General features: G+C 39.1%; 1 long non-coding RNA gene across 1 annotated transcript in view; it reads left to right on the top strand.

Annotated features, from left to right (window-relative positions):
* Positions 1-1,657: 1,657 nt before the first annotated feature.
* Positions 1,658-12,952, top strand: part of LOC121384006 — a 52,404-nt gene continuing 41,109 nt past the window's right edge. Inside the window, exon 1 of the long non-coding RNA XR_005959325.1 lies at positions 1,658-1,892. This is a non-coding gene — a long non-coding RNA (uncharacterized LOC121384006). The remainder of the gene's footprint in view (positions 1,893-12,952) is intronic.

Here is a 12,952-nt window from a genome sequence, read left to right as displayed (position 1 = left end):
ATATAGTCTTAGAGAGGAAACTCGCTACATTTTTCCATTAGTAGCAAGGGATCTTTTATATTCAACATTCCACAGACATGATAGCACATACCACGGCCTTTGATATACCAGTCATGGTGCACTGGCTGGAACGAGAAATAGCCCAATGTGCCCACCGACGGGGATCGATCCCAAACCGACCACGCATCAAGCGAGCGCTTTACCACTAAGCTACGTTCCGCCCCTGGTGACAACTGATAAACAAGTTATGACACTGGATCTGTTATAAGATTACTTTTTATGTATTTAATTGCTTTGTTTCCAAAGAGATGCTGGCGACTGAGGCTCGTGTCTCTTGAGTGTGTCTTCTTTTCTGTTCAATCTGACCGAGATCAGCCTAATGCTAGTCTAAGACTATCAACTGTCACGACGAAGTTGGCTAAGTCGATGGTTTCGTTGTAATTTTCTCAACATCCTATTTAGGACGGGTGAGCTCAAATTAATAACTAATTGGTCGTAGGAGTTGTTTACGACTAGAATCGAGTTGTAAAAGTGCTTAGACTGGCAACTGAACAGTCGTGACAGCAGAAGATTGACCAACTTTGTGCTGGCCGTTGGTAGTCTGATTCTAGCATTATAGAGTTGGCGAGTTGGACTTTATGACTGTCCAGTTGCTAGTCTGAGCATTCTTACAACTATTCTCGTCGAATAAACCATTAGTTGTTAATCTGAGCGGACCCGTCGTAAGTCGGGAGTTGGCAAAATTACAAGACAACCGGCGAGTTGTCCAAGTTTTTTATAACTACAAACAGTACAACTTATATAGTTTGAAATATACTTATTTCTTCTTTTTTGTGGTCCTTACACTAATCCATCTTCCGTTATGCTGTAATTCTGTGCGAAAATTAGATAACAATCAATCCAGAGGATAAGTGCACAAAAATTACCGACTGGTTAAGATATTACATTACATTTTGAATTTGACAAAGAACTGGCTATTGTTTTAGTGCACGAATATAATTTTTTATGTACTTAATAATTGTTTACATCATCAATCCTGCCGGACCGGCCTCGGTGGCGTCGTGGCAGGCCATCGGTCTACAGGCTGGTAGGTACTGGGTTCGGATTCCAGTCGAGGCATGGGATTTTTAATCCAGATACCAACTCCAAACCCTGAGTGAGTGCTCCGCAAGGCTCAATGGGTAGGTGTAAACCACTTGCACCGACCAGTGATCCATAACTGGTTCAACAAAGGCCATGGTTTGTGCTATCCTGCCTGTGGGAAGCGCAAATAAAAGATCCCTTGCTGCTAATCGGAAGAGTAGCCCATGTAGTGGCGACAGCGGGTTTCCTCTCAAAATCTGTGTGGTCCTTAACCATATGTCTGACGCCATATAACTGTAAATAAAATGTGTTGAGTGCGTCGTTAAATAAAACCTTTCTTTCTTTCTTTCAATCCTGCCGGTGACGGACAATGGATTATAACTGCACATAGTAACTGTTCTGCGCTACTTTTATTCCCTGCCAGGCCCGGGTCCAGTGGGAGGGTGCTGGAGGTGCGCATTCCAATGGTATTTCGACAGTTTTCCGTTTACATGTAGTTACGAAAATTGCCGAAGACGTTACCATAAAAACGTTAACATTCCGTTTACGTGACGTCAACAATGCGTTTACGTTTTAATACGTTTATTGATGTCAAAGGGATACGACGCACATTCGTCAGAAGATAGTTCTACTTCAGAAATGTGTGAAAGTATCGCTGTTTGACATTTATAACCATATTTATTTTAAATGTGTATACATATTAAATATCTGTGCATGGATCTAATACTACCTAATGATGACATCTAACTTCTGTGCTGTTCTGTTCCGATATTTCCTGCAATTTATGTTGAGTGAATATATCACTAGAGGTAAGTAATTGATTGTTTACTTATTTCTTTATCAGGATCGTTGAAGTAGGGTGTGGGGTGCGTAGGCATTACCGTAGCCAGTATTTTATATTGTAGATTGACACCCACATTGGGAGCAGAAACCCACACTGTCAATACGTCGTGTTATGGGGTGACAGGTACATATAACGTATGTTGGGGTGGATTGGCAGGCATTGCCCCCATGCCCCCCCCCCCCCCCCCCCCCCCGTCGGCTACGCCAATACATACTAATAAAAAATGCAAGAAATGTTTGCTAGGTTAATTCAGTTCATTTCAGTTTGTTGCATCAATTTATTCGCGGGTTTACGCAATACGTACACGGAAAACGTACTACGTTTGACCCAATGACTGTATAACACATATATATGTTTTTGTCTGCATTTTGAGAATTTTGTTCAGTAGCTTCCTCAACAGTTCTGGTTAAAAATAAAAAGTAAATAGAAAAATTCACGTTGCATCCACACATCGTCCAGTTCACCATGAACAATTATTGGCATAACTCATACACAAAATATAGTTCAGTCCTAGCTACATAATGTCGATACTTGTTTGTAAATAAGCACTACAAATTTCTATACAAACAACAAAAAACACTTTTATGCCAACTAGCCAGCCGTACCGATAAGATGGACGCCAACGTGTTTATTTCAGTACAATGATAAACCAGGGCTTCTAGATTATGGTAGCCCCACTCCCGTGGCAAGTCATATTCAATGTTGCGCTAGTAAATAACTACAATTGCCATGCCCGACGGCTGGTGAACAATTGTCAAATGTTGCAGTTAAGTCTATTTTGTAAATATGAATATACTGACCCCACTCCAACCCATAATGTTAGTTTTTTAAAGCTCTATCTCCCTCTTTAGGTGACATATTTGATTATTACTATTATTTAGTAAAATTGTATTAACTTAAAGTAAAGTAGGGCTAGTGAATTTTTAATCGTGGCTAGTAAATATTTAAAGTACTGATCCCATGGCTAGTGGATTTAAAAATAATTCTAGAAGCCCTGGATAAATATACAAAATATGCAAAAGAGACTCTTATACGATTCGATCGCCCAGGAAAACCCCCAGAAACAAACCTCCATACTTTATATCAAAAAGGGACAAAAATCTCTGAAAACCTGTATCACATGGGAAATGTCGACACCGTCTCCTGGAGAATACCAGACCACAAAAAAAAAAAAAAAAACAATAGGAAAGTTTGCTGTTCTATCAACATGGCTGTCCTATCAAAATGGGTGCTAGAAATTAGCAATTTCGCATGTGTCTACGAACTTATACACATGCATCTATACTAAATCTAGGCTTAGGTGGCGTAGTGGTTAGGCCATCGGTCTACAGGCTGGTAGGTACTGGTTCGGATCCCATTCGAGGCATGGGATTTTTAATCCAGATACCGACTCCAAACCCTGAGTGAGTGCTCCACAAGGCTCAATGGGTAGGTGTAAACCACTTACACCGACCAGTGATCCATAACTGGTTCAACAAAGGCCATGGTTTGTGCTATCCTGCCTGTGGGAAGCGCAAATAAAAGATCCCTTGCTGCTAATCGGAAAGATAGCCCATGTAGTGGCAACAGTGGGTTTCCTCTCAAAAATCTGTGTGGTCCTTAACCGTCGTTAAATAAAACATTTCTTTCTATACTAAATCTATTGTTACAACTAATAGGATTGGTCAAACAATGATCAACTGCTCCAGTCAAAAGAACGCTAAGACAAATATTGTATGCTACACTACGAAACGTGGAAAATTAAACGTATAAGATTTCTCTAAGTGAGTTCCTGCGTAACGCGCCTCATACGTGACGTATATCTAGGTCAGAGAAATTCCTTTGCACGGACGTGTGGTTCGCACTTTTACGTGAAGACGATTCACATGTAAGCTGATACATTTGTTCCCTCATCAAATTAAAAGAAATGAAAATATAATTAAGAATACAGTACTTTCAAATGTTTTATGTTTTTGTAATATCACACATGAACATGAAACATAAAAATCTTAACTGTTTTGTTGTTGTTAACTACGTGTACGCAACATGTCCGCGAGACACACGCCTCTCACACGTTTCAATGACGTTTTACGTAGAGAAATCGTAAATACTCTAATAAATGTAACGTTACCTTCACTTAAATCAGTAGATCATACTTACAATTCGTATGGCATGTTGGTTAACGTATAACTGTTATATTTCAAAACAAAAAGAACGATTATTTTTTACTATTATTTACCTTTGATAGAAACCGTTAACATTTTGACAACAAAATGTTCCCCGTAAGTCAACATCCCACAAACTAATGATTTAGGTGGATCCATTATTCGTACCTTGTGATACTAATTTAACATAGTTATCTCTTCCACATCACTCATTGGTGACCACCTGGTCATATCATTCACATGTATATCGAAAACGACAGCTATCTAATTAAAATTAGCTCCACTATTACATGTGGATCTAACAGCAGCCCGTTGGAGCTCATGTCCAGTTGACCTTTCATTCGACCAATCAAAACCTTACTTGCAAAATTATGCCAATGATTTGAAAATAATTTGAAAACATTCGGGGTTATGCTAAGGGTATACGAAATGATTCGGGTGAATTACGAAGTATGCCCGAAACTAATTGCAATATAAAATTTTATATAAAATTCGTTTCCAAGACGAAAAAAAAAAAATCGTGATGGTATAGCCATACAATCTGTTTATACTAGTATATAATCCAGAGTTCATTACTGCACTCCCCCCCCCTGTTTTTTCAATGTTGAAATAGACCAACAAGTTCGCCTATTGCATAAATAGTCTCGCCCGATATTTTTTGAATTTGTATGCTCCCGAATAACGCTATAAAGGCGAAGTGTAATTGGTCGATATTTAAATTGTTATTTGTAGATGGAATGTCACCTGGAAATGGCAGTCCACGCAATGCTGTTAGATCTACTGGTAGACCCAGTAGAGCAAATTTTAATCAGATTGAAACGACAGGTGACAAGTATGAACGCAAAATCAATGTCTTCTTTTGTCTGTTGCTAGTTATTTTAAAACGGATTGTTATATTGGATAAACTGTTATGGTTATTGCCCAATATCTGTAACTGGAAAATTAAATGAATCATATTATAACATACCCAGTCATATTCAAGTTAGCAGGGGCCGGACGTAGCCCAGTAGTACAGCGCTCGCTTGATGCGCGGTCGATCTGGGATCAATCCCTGTCGGTGGGCCCATTGGGCTATTTCTTGTTCCAGCCAGTGCACCACCATGGTATGTACTACTCTGTCTGTGGGATAATGCATATAAAAGATCCCTTGCTGCTAATCGAAAAAGAGTAGCTCATGAAGTAGCGACAACGGGTTTCCTTTCTCATTATATGTGTGGTCCTTAACCATATATCTGACGCCATATAACCGTAAATAAATGTGTTGAGTGCGTCGTTAAATAATTTTTTTTTTTTTTTTTTTTTATTGAACTTCATGGTGTATTAATAGAAATATATCAAGTATTCCGATACACGAATATTTTCTAATTTATGCTATCGCTCTAGTTTTATTACTTATAACAGTCTAGAGGCAAAAAAAGAAAAGAAAAAGTGGCTCAGAAAACGATTTCGTTCTACCCGAAAGAGTGAAAGCAACCACCATGGTTATTGCATATAGGATGCTGTGCTGCATCATATCCCAGTCGAGTTCAACTGAAACGTGTGAGGAGATCACCAGAGGTCATTTCTTTATAAATATTATCTTCATAGCCCTACCTTTTATATTGGATTACTTGCTCTCTGGTAGAACGATATCCTATTTGAAACTCCTTTTTTAAATGGAAAAATCAGTAAAACTGAATTGAATACTATGCAAATCGAAATTTTAAAGCAACAGTTTGGCAAATTCAGTGTGTTGCTTGTGTTTATAAATAATGCCACATAAAAGTAATGTCTATCAAGATGATATTTATGAAGAAATTAAAACCGTATTTTTTCTTAAAATTTGTATCCACTTGACTTTTAATGACCACATACTTTTCAAAGTTGACATCCGCTGGAATATGATGCAGCACATCATCCTACCTTTAATAACGATGTTGGTCGCTTTGACTGTCTCGGGTAGAACGAAAACCTAAGAATGTGGTCTCTGCCTTCAGACTATAATGGTAATATATTGAGTCCTTCTGGAAATATTAAGTTCCGCCGTAGGTTACATCCAAGACTATAAAGTACTTTAGAATGTTTATTCTAAGTCTAAAATTAATTCTAACCCTACACGAACGCACACATTTTAAAAATTCTCACGGTAACCCCCCCCCCCTCTCTCTCTCTCTCTCTCTCTCTCTCTCTCTCTCTCTCTCTCTCTATTTATCTCTCTCTTCTCAGTTTCTTTTCTGCATTTTTTATTGATTACAAATAGATTGCGAAGTCTTCTAGTTTATCTTTTGGACCATGTAGGCCTATATATTAGTACACGAAAGGTGCCAAATTAGCATCATTAGGTGTTTTTTTTAAAGGGACATTCCCGAGTTTGCTGCATTGTTTCCGACTAATAAAATAGTTCTACGATTAAACTTACATATTAAATATATTTTCTTGTTTAGAATATCAGTGTCTGTATATTCAGTGTCTTTCTGGTTGTCTTAATATTTGTAAGAAGCCCAAACTGGATTTTGTTTTAGGAAATAAAATAAAATTTAACCAAATAAAAATATTAGAACGATCAAAAACACGTTTAATATACAGCCACTAATATTTTATGCATAAAAATATATTTGATATGTAATTACAATCGTTAAAAAGTCTCCGTTAGTCGATAACATCTTAAACACTGCAGCAAACTCAGGAATGTCCCTTTAACACTATTCAACCCAAGTAAACTGACGCGTTGTTGTGAAGTCATTGTTGATGTGGTAGTTCCACGTGGTTGTATCTGTCCTGATAGTAAGTACCAGAGTCGCAGTAGTAGCATGTAGTTGTATCTGTCCTGATAGTAAGTACCAGAGTCGCGGTAGTATCATGTAGTTGTATCTGTCCTGATAGTAAGTACCAGAGTCCCAGTAGTAGCATGTAGTTGTATCTGTCCTGATAGTAAGTACCAGTCTCAGTAGTATCATGTAGTTGTATCTGTCCTGATAGTAAGTACCAGAGTCTTAGTAGTATCATGTAGTTGTATCTGTCCTGATAGTAAGTACCAGAGTCTCAGTAGTATCATGTAGTTGTATCTGTCCTGATAGTAAGTACCAGTCTCAGTAGTATCATGTAGTTGTATCTGTCCTGATAGTAAGTACCAATCTCAGTAGTATCATGTGGTTGTATCTGTCCTGATAGTAAGCACCAGAGTCGCGGTAGTATCATGTAGTTGTATCTGTCCTGATAGTAAGTACCAATCTCAGTAGTATCATGTAGTTGTATCTGTCCTGATAGTAAGTACCAGTCTCAGTAGTAGCATGTAGTTGTATCTGTCCTGATAGTAAGTACCAGAGTCTCAGTAGTATCATGTGGTTGTATCTGTTCTGATAGTAAGCACCAGAGTCGCGGTAGTATCATGTAGTTGTATCTGTCCTGATAGTAAGTACCAGAGTCGCGGTAGTATCATGTAGTTGTATCTGTCCTGATAGTAAGTACCAGTCTCAGTAGTATCATGTAGTTGTATCTGTCCTGATAGTAAGTACCAGAGTCTCGGTAGTATCATGTAGTTGTATCTGTCCTGATAGTAAGTACCAGAGTCTCAGTAGTATCATGTAGTTGTATCTGTCCTGATAGTAAGTACCAATCTCAGTAGTATCATGTGGTTGTATCTGTCCTGATAGTAAGCACCAGAGTCTCGGTAGTATCATGTATTTGTATCTGTCCTGATAGTAAGTACCAGAGTCTCAGTAGTATCATGTAGTTGTATGTGTCCTGATAGTAAGTACCAATCTCAGTAGTATCATGTGGTTGTATCTGTCCTGATAGTAAGCACCAGAGTCGCGGTAGTATCATGTAGGTGTGTCTGTCCTGATAGTAAGTACCAGTCTCAGTAGTATCATGTAGTTGTATCTGTCCTGATAGTAAGTACCAGTCTCAGTAGTAGCATGTAGTTGTATCTGTCCTGATAGTAAGTACCAGAGTCTCAGTAGTATCATGTGGTTGTATCTGTTCTGATAGTAAGCACCAGAGTCGCGGTAGTATCATGTAGTTGTATCTGTCCTGATAGTAAGTACCAGAGTCGCAGTAGTATCATGTAGTTGTATCTGTCCTGATAGTAAGTACCAGTCTCAGTAGTATCATGTAGTTGTATCTGTCCTGATAGTAAGTACCAGAGTCTCGGTAGTATCATGTAGTTGTATCTGTCCTGATAGTAAGTACCAGAGTCTCAGTAGTATCATGTAGTTGTATCTGTCCTGATAGTAAGTACCAATCTCAGTAGTATCATGTGGTTGTATCTGTCCTGATAGTAAGCACCAGAGTCTCGGTAGTATCATGTAGTTGTATCTGTCCTGATAGTAAGTACCAGAGTCTCAGTAGTATCATGTAGTTGTATGTGTCCTGATAGTAAGTACCAATCTCAGTAGTATCATGTGGTTGTATCTGTCCTGATAGTAAGCACCAGAGTCGCGGTAGTATCATGTAGGTGTGTCTGTCCTGATAGTAAGTACCAGTCTCAGTAGTATCATGTAGTTGTATCTGTCCTGATAGTAAGTACCAGTCTTAGTAGTATCATGTAGTTGTATCTGTCCTGATAGTAAGTACCAGTCTCAGTAGTATCATGTAGTTGTATCTGTCCTGATAGTAAGTACCAATCTCAGTAGTATCATGTAGGTGTATCTGTCCTGATAGTAAGCACCAGAGTCGCGGTAGTATCATGTAGGTGTGTCTGTCCTGATAGTAAGCACCAGAGTCGCAGTAGTATCATGTAGTTGTATCTGTCCTGATAGTAAGTACCAGTCTCAGTAGTATCATGTAGTGGTATCTGTCCTGATAGTAAGCACCAGAGTCTCAGTAGTATCATGTAGTTGTATATGTTCTGATAGTAAGTACCAGAGTCTCAGTAGTATCATGTAGGTGTGTCTGTCCTGATAGTAAGTACCAGTCTCAGTAGTATCATGTAGTGGTATCTGTCCTGATAGTAGGTACCAGTCTCAGTAGTATCATGTAGTTGTATCTGTCCTGATAGTAAGCACCAGAGTCTCAGTAGTATCATGTAGTTGTGTCTGTTCTGATAGTAAGTACCAGAGTCTCAGTAGTATCATGTAGGTGTGTCTGTCCTGATAGTAAGTACCAGTATCAGTAGTATCATGTAGTGGTATCTGTCCTGATAGTAAGTACCAGTCTCAGTAGTATCATGTAGTGGTATCTGTCCTGATAGTAAGTACCAGTCTCAGTAGTATCATGTGGTTGTATCTGTCCTGATAGTAAGTACCAGTCTCAGTAGTATCATGTAGTGGTATCTGTCCTGATAGTAAGTACCAGTCTCAGTAGTATCATGTAGTTGTATCTGTCCTGATAGTAAGTACCAGTCTCAGTAGTATCATGTAGTTGTATCTGTCCTGATAGTAAGTACCAGTCTCAGTAGTATCATGTAGGTGTGTCTGTCCTGATAGTAAGTACCAGAGTTTCAGTAATATCATGTAGGTGTATCTGTCCTGATAGTAAGCACCAGAGTCACGGTAGTATCATGTAGGTGTATCTGTCCTGATAGTAAGTACCAATCTCAGTAGTATCATGTAGGTGTATCTGTCCTGATAGTAAGCACCAGAGTCGCGGTAGTATCATGTAGTTGTATCTGTCCTGATAGTAAGTACCAGTCTCAGTAGTATCATGTAGTTGTATATGTCCTGATAGTAAGTACCAGTCTCAGTAGTATCATGTGGTTGTATCTGTCCTGATAGTAAGCACCAGAGTCGCGGTAGTATCATGTAGTTGTATCTGTCCTGATAGTAAGTACCAATCTCAGTACTATCATGTGGTTGTATCTGTCCTGATAGTAAGTACCAGAGTCTCGGTAGTATCATGTAGTTGTATCTGTCCTGATAGTAAGTACCAGAGTTTCAGTAGTATCATGTAGGTGTATCTGTCCTGATAGTAAGTACCAGTCTCAGTAGTATCATGTAGTTGTATCTGTCCTGATAGTAAGTACCAGTCTCAGTAGTATCATGTAGTTGTATCTGTCCTGATAGTAAGTACCAGTCTCAGTAGTATCATGTAGTTGTATCTGTCCTGATAGTAAGTACCAGAGTCTCGGTAGTATCATGTAGTTGTATCTGTCCTGATAGTAAGTACCAGAGTTTCGGTAGTATCATGTAGTTGTATCTGTCCTGATAGTAAGTACCAGAGTTTCAGTAGTATCATGTAGGTGTGTCGGTCCTGATAGTAAGTACCAGTCTCAGTAGTATCATGTAGGTGTGTCTGTCCTGATAGTAAGTACCAATCTCAGTAGTATCATGTAGGTGTGTCTGTCCTGATAGTAAGTACCAGAGTCTCAGTAGTATCATGTAGGTGTGTCTGTCCTGATAGTAAGTACCAGAGTCTCAGTAGTATCATGTGGTTGTATCTGTCCTGATAGTAAGCACCAGAGTCTCAGTAGTATCATGTAGTGGTATCTGTCCTGATAGTAAGTACCAGAGTCTCAGTAGTATCATGTAGTGGTATCTGTCCTGATAGTAAGTACCAATCTCAGTAGTATCATGTAGTTGTATCTGTCCTGATAGTAAGTACCAGAGTTTCAGTAGTATCATGTAGGTGTGTCTGTCCTGATAGTAAGTACCAATCTCAGTAGTATCATGTGGTTGTATCTGTCCTGATAGTAAGTACCAGAGTCTCAGTAGTATCATGTAGGTGTGTCTGTCCTGATAGTAAGTACCAGTCTCAGTAGTATCATGTAGTGGTATCTGTCCTGATAGTAAGTACCAGTCTCGGTAGTATCATGTGGTTGTATCTGTCCTGATAGTAAGTACCAGTCTCGGTAGTATCATGTGGTTGTATCTGTCCTGATAGTAAGTACCAGTCTCGGTAGTATCATGTGGTTGTATCTGTCCTGATAGTAAGTACCAGTCTCGGTAGTATCATGTAGTTGTATCTGTCCTGATAGTAAGTACCAGTCTCGGTAGTATCATGTGGTTGTATCTGTCCTGATAGTAAGTACCAGTCTCGGTAGTATCATGTGGTTGTATCTGTCCTGATAGTAAGTACCAGTCTCAGTAGTATCATGTAGTTGTATCTGTCCTGATAGTAAGTACCAGTCTCAGTAGTATCATGTAGTGGTATCTGTCCTGATAGTAAGTACCAGTCTCAGTAGTATCATGTAGGTGTATCTGTCCTGATAGTAAGTACCAGTCTCAGTAGTATCATGTAGTGGTATCTGTCCTGATAGTAAGTACCAGTCTCAGTAGTATGATGTGGTTGTATCTGTCCTGATAGTAAGTACCAGTCTCAGTAGTATCATGTAGGTGTGTCTGTCCTGATAGTAAGTACCAGTCTCAGTAGTATGATGTAGGTGTATCTGTCCTGATAGTAAGTACCAGTCGCGGTAGTATCATGTAGGTGTATCTGTCCTGATAGTAAGTACCAGTCTCAGTAGTATCATGTAGGTGTGTCTGTCCTGATAGTAAGCACCAGAGTTTCAGTAGTATCATGTAGGTGTGTCTGTCCTGATAGTAAGTACCAATCTCAGTAGTATCATGTGGTTGTATCTGTCCTGATAGTAAGCACCAGAGTTCGCGGTAGTATCATGTAGTTGTATCTGTCCTGATAGTAAGTACCAGTCTCAGTAGTATCATGTAGGTGTATCTGTCCTGATAGTAAGTACCAGTCTCAGTAGTATCATGTAGTTGTATCTGTCCTGATAGTAAGTACCAGAGTCTCAGTAGTAGCATGTAGTTGTATCTGTCCTGATAGTAAGTACCAGTCTCGGTAGTATCATGTAGTTGTATCTGTCCTGATAGTAAGTACCAGAGTCTCAGTAGTATCATGTAGTTGTATCTGTCCTGATAGTAAGTACCAGTCTCAGTAGTATCATGTAGTTGTATCTGTCCTGATAGTAAGTACCAGTCTCAGTAGTATCATGTAGTTGTATCTGTCCTGATAGTAAGTACCAGTCTCAGTAGTATCATGTAGTTGTATCTGTCCTGATAGTAAGTACCAGTCTCAGTAGTATCATGTAGTTGTATCTGTCCTGATAGTAAGTACCAGTCTCAGTAGTATCATGTAGTTGTATCTGTCCTGATAGTAAGTACCAGTCTCAGTAGTATCATGTAGGTGTATCTGTCCTGATAGTAAGTACCAGTCTCAGTAGTACCATGTAGTTGTATCTGTCCTGATAGTAAGTACCAGAGTCTCGGTAGTATCATGTAGTTGTATCTGTCCTGATAGTAAGTACCAGTCTCAGTAGTATCATGTAGTTGTATCTGTCCTGATAGTAAGTACCAGTCTCAGTAGTATCATGTAGTTGTATCTGTCCTGATAGTAAGTACCAGTCTCAGTAGTATCATGTAGTTGTATCTGTCCTGATAGTAAGCACCAGTCTCAGTAGTATCATGTAGTTGTATCTGTCCTGATAGTAAGTACCAGAGTCTCGGTAGTATCATGTAGTTGTATCTGTCCTGATAGTAAGTACCAGTCTCAGTAGTATCATGTAGTTGTATCTGTCCTGATAGTAAGTACCAATCTCAGTAGTATCATGTAGTTGTATCTGTCCTGATAGTAAGTACCAGTCTCAGTAGTATCATGTAGTTGTATCTGTCCTGATAGTAAGCACCAGTCTCAGTAGTATCATGTAGTTGTATCTGTCCTGATAGTAAGTACCAGAGTCTCGGTAGTATCATGTAGTTGTATCTGTCCTGATAGTAAGTACCAGTCTCAGTAGTATCATGTAGTTGTATCTGTCCTGATAGTAAGTACCAATCTCAGTAGTATCATGTAGTTGTATCTGTCCTGATAGTAAGTACCAGTCTCAGTAGTATCATGTAGTTGTATCTGTCCTGATAGTAAGCACCAGAGTCGCAGGAGCATTTAACATGACCTCCCGCGGCACCAGTACTTATTAACGAACAGCATTTAGCTTCCGCTGAGAAACATCCGA

This window comes from Gigantopelta aegis, chromosome 10 (genome assembly GCF_016097555.1).
Source record: "Gigantopelta aegis isolate Gae_Host chromosome 10, Gae_host_genome, whole genome shotgun sequence".
NCBI lineage: Eukaryota > Metazoa > Mollusca > Gastropoda > Neomphalida > Peltospiridae > Gigantopelta > Gigantopelta aegis.
The sequence above is the reverse complement of the archived record's forward strand: the minus strand, read 5'-3'. Positions and strand labels throughout refer to the sequence as shown.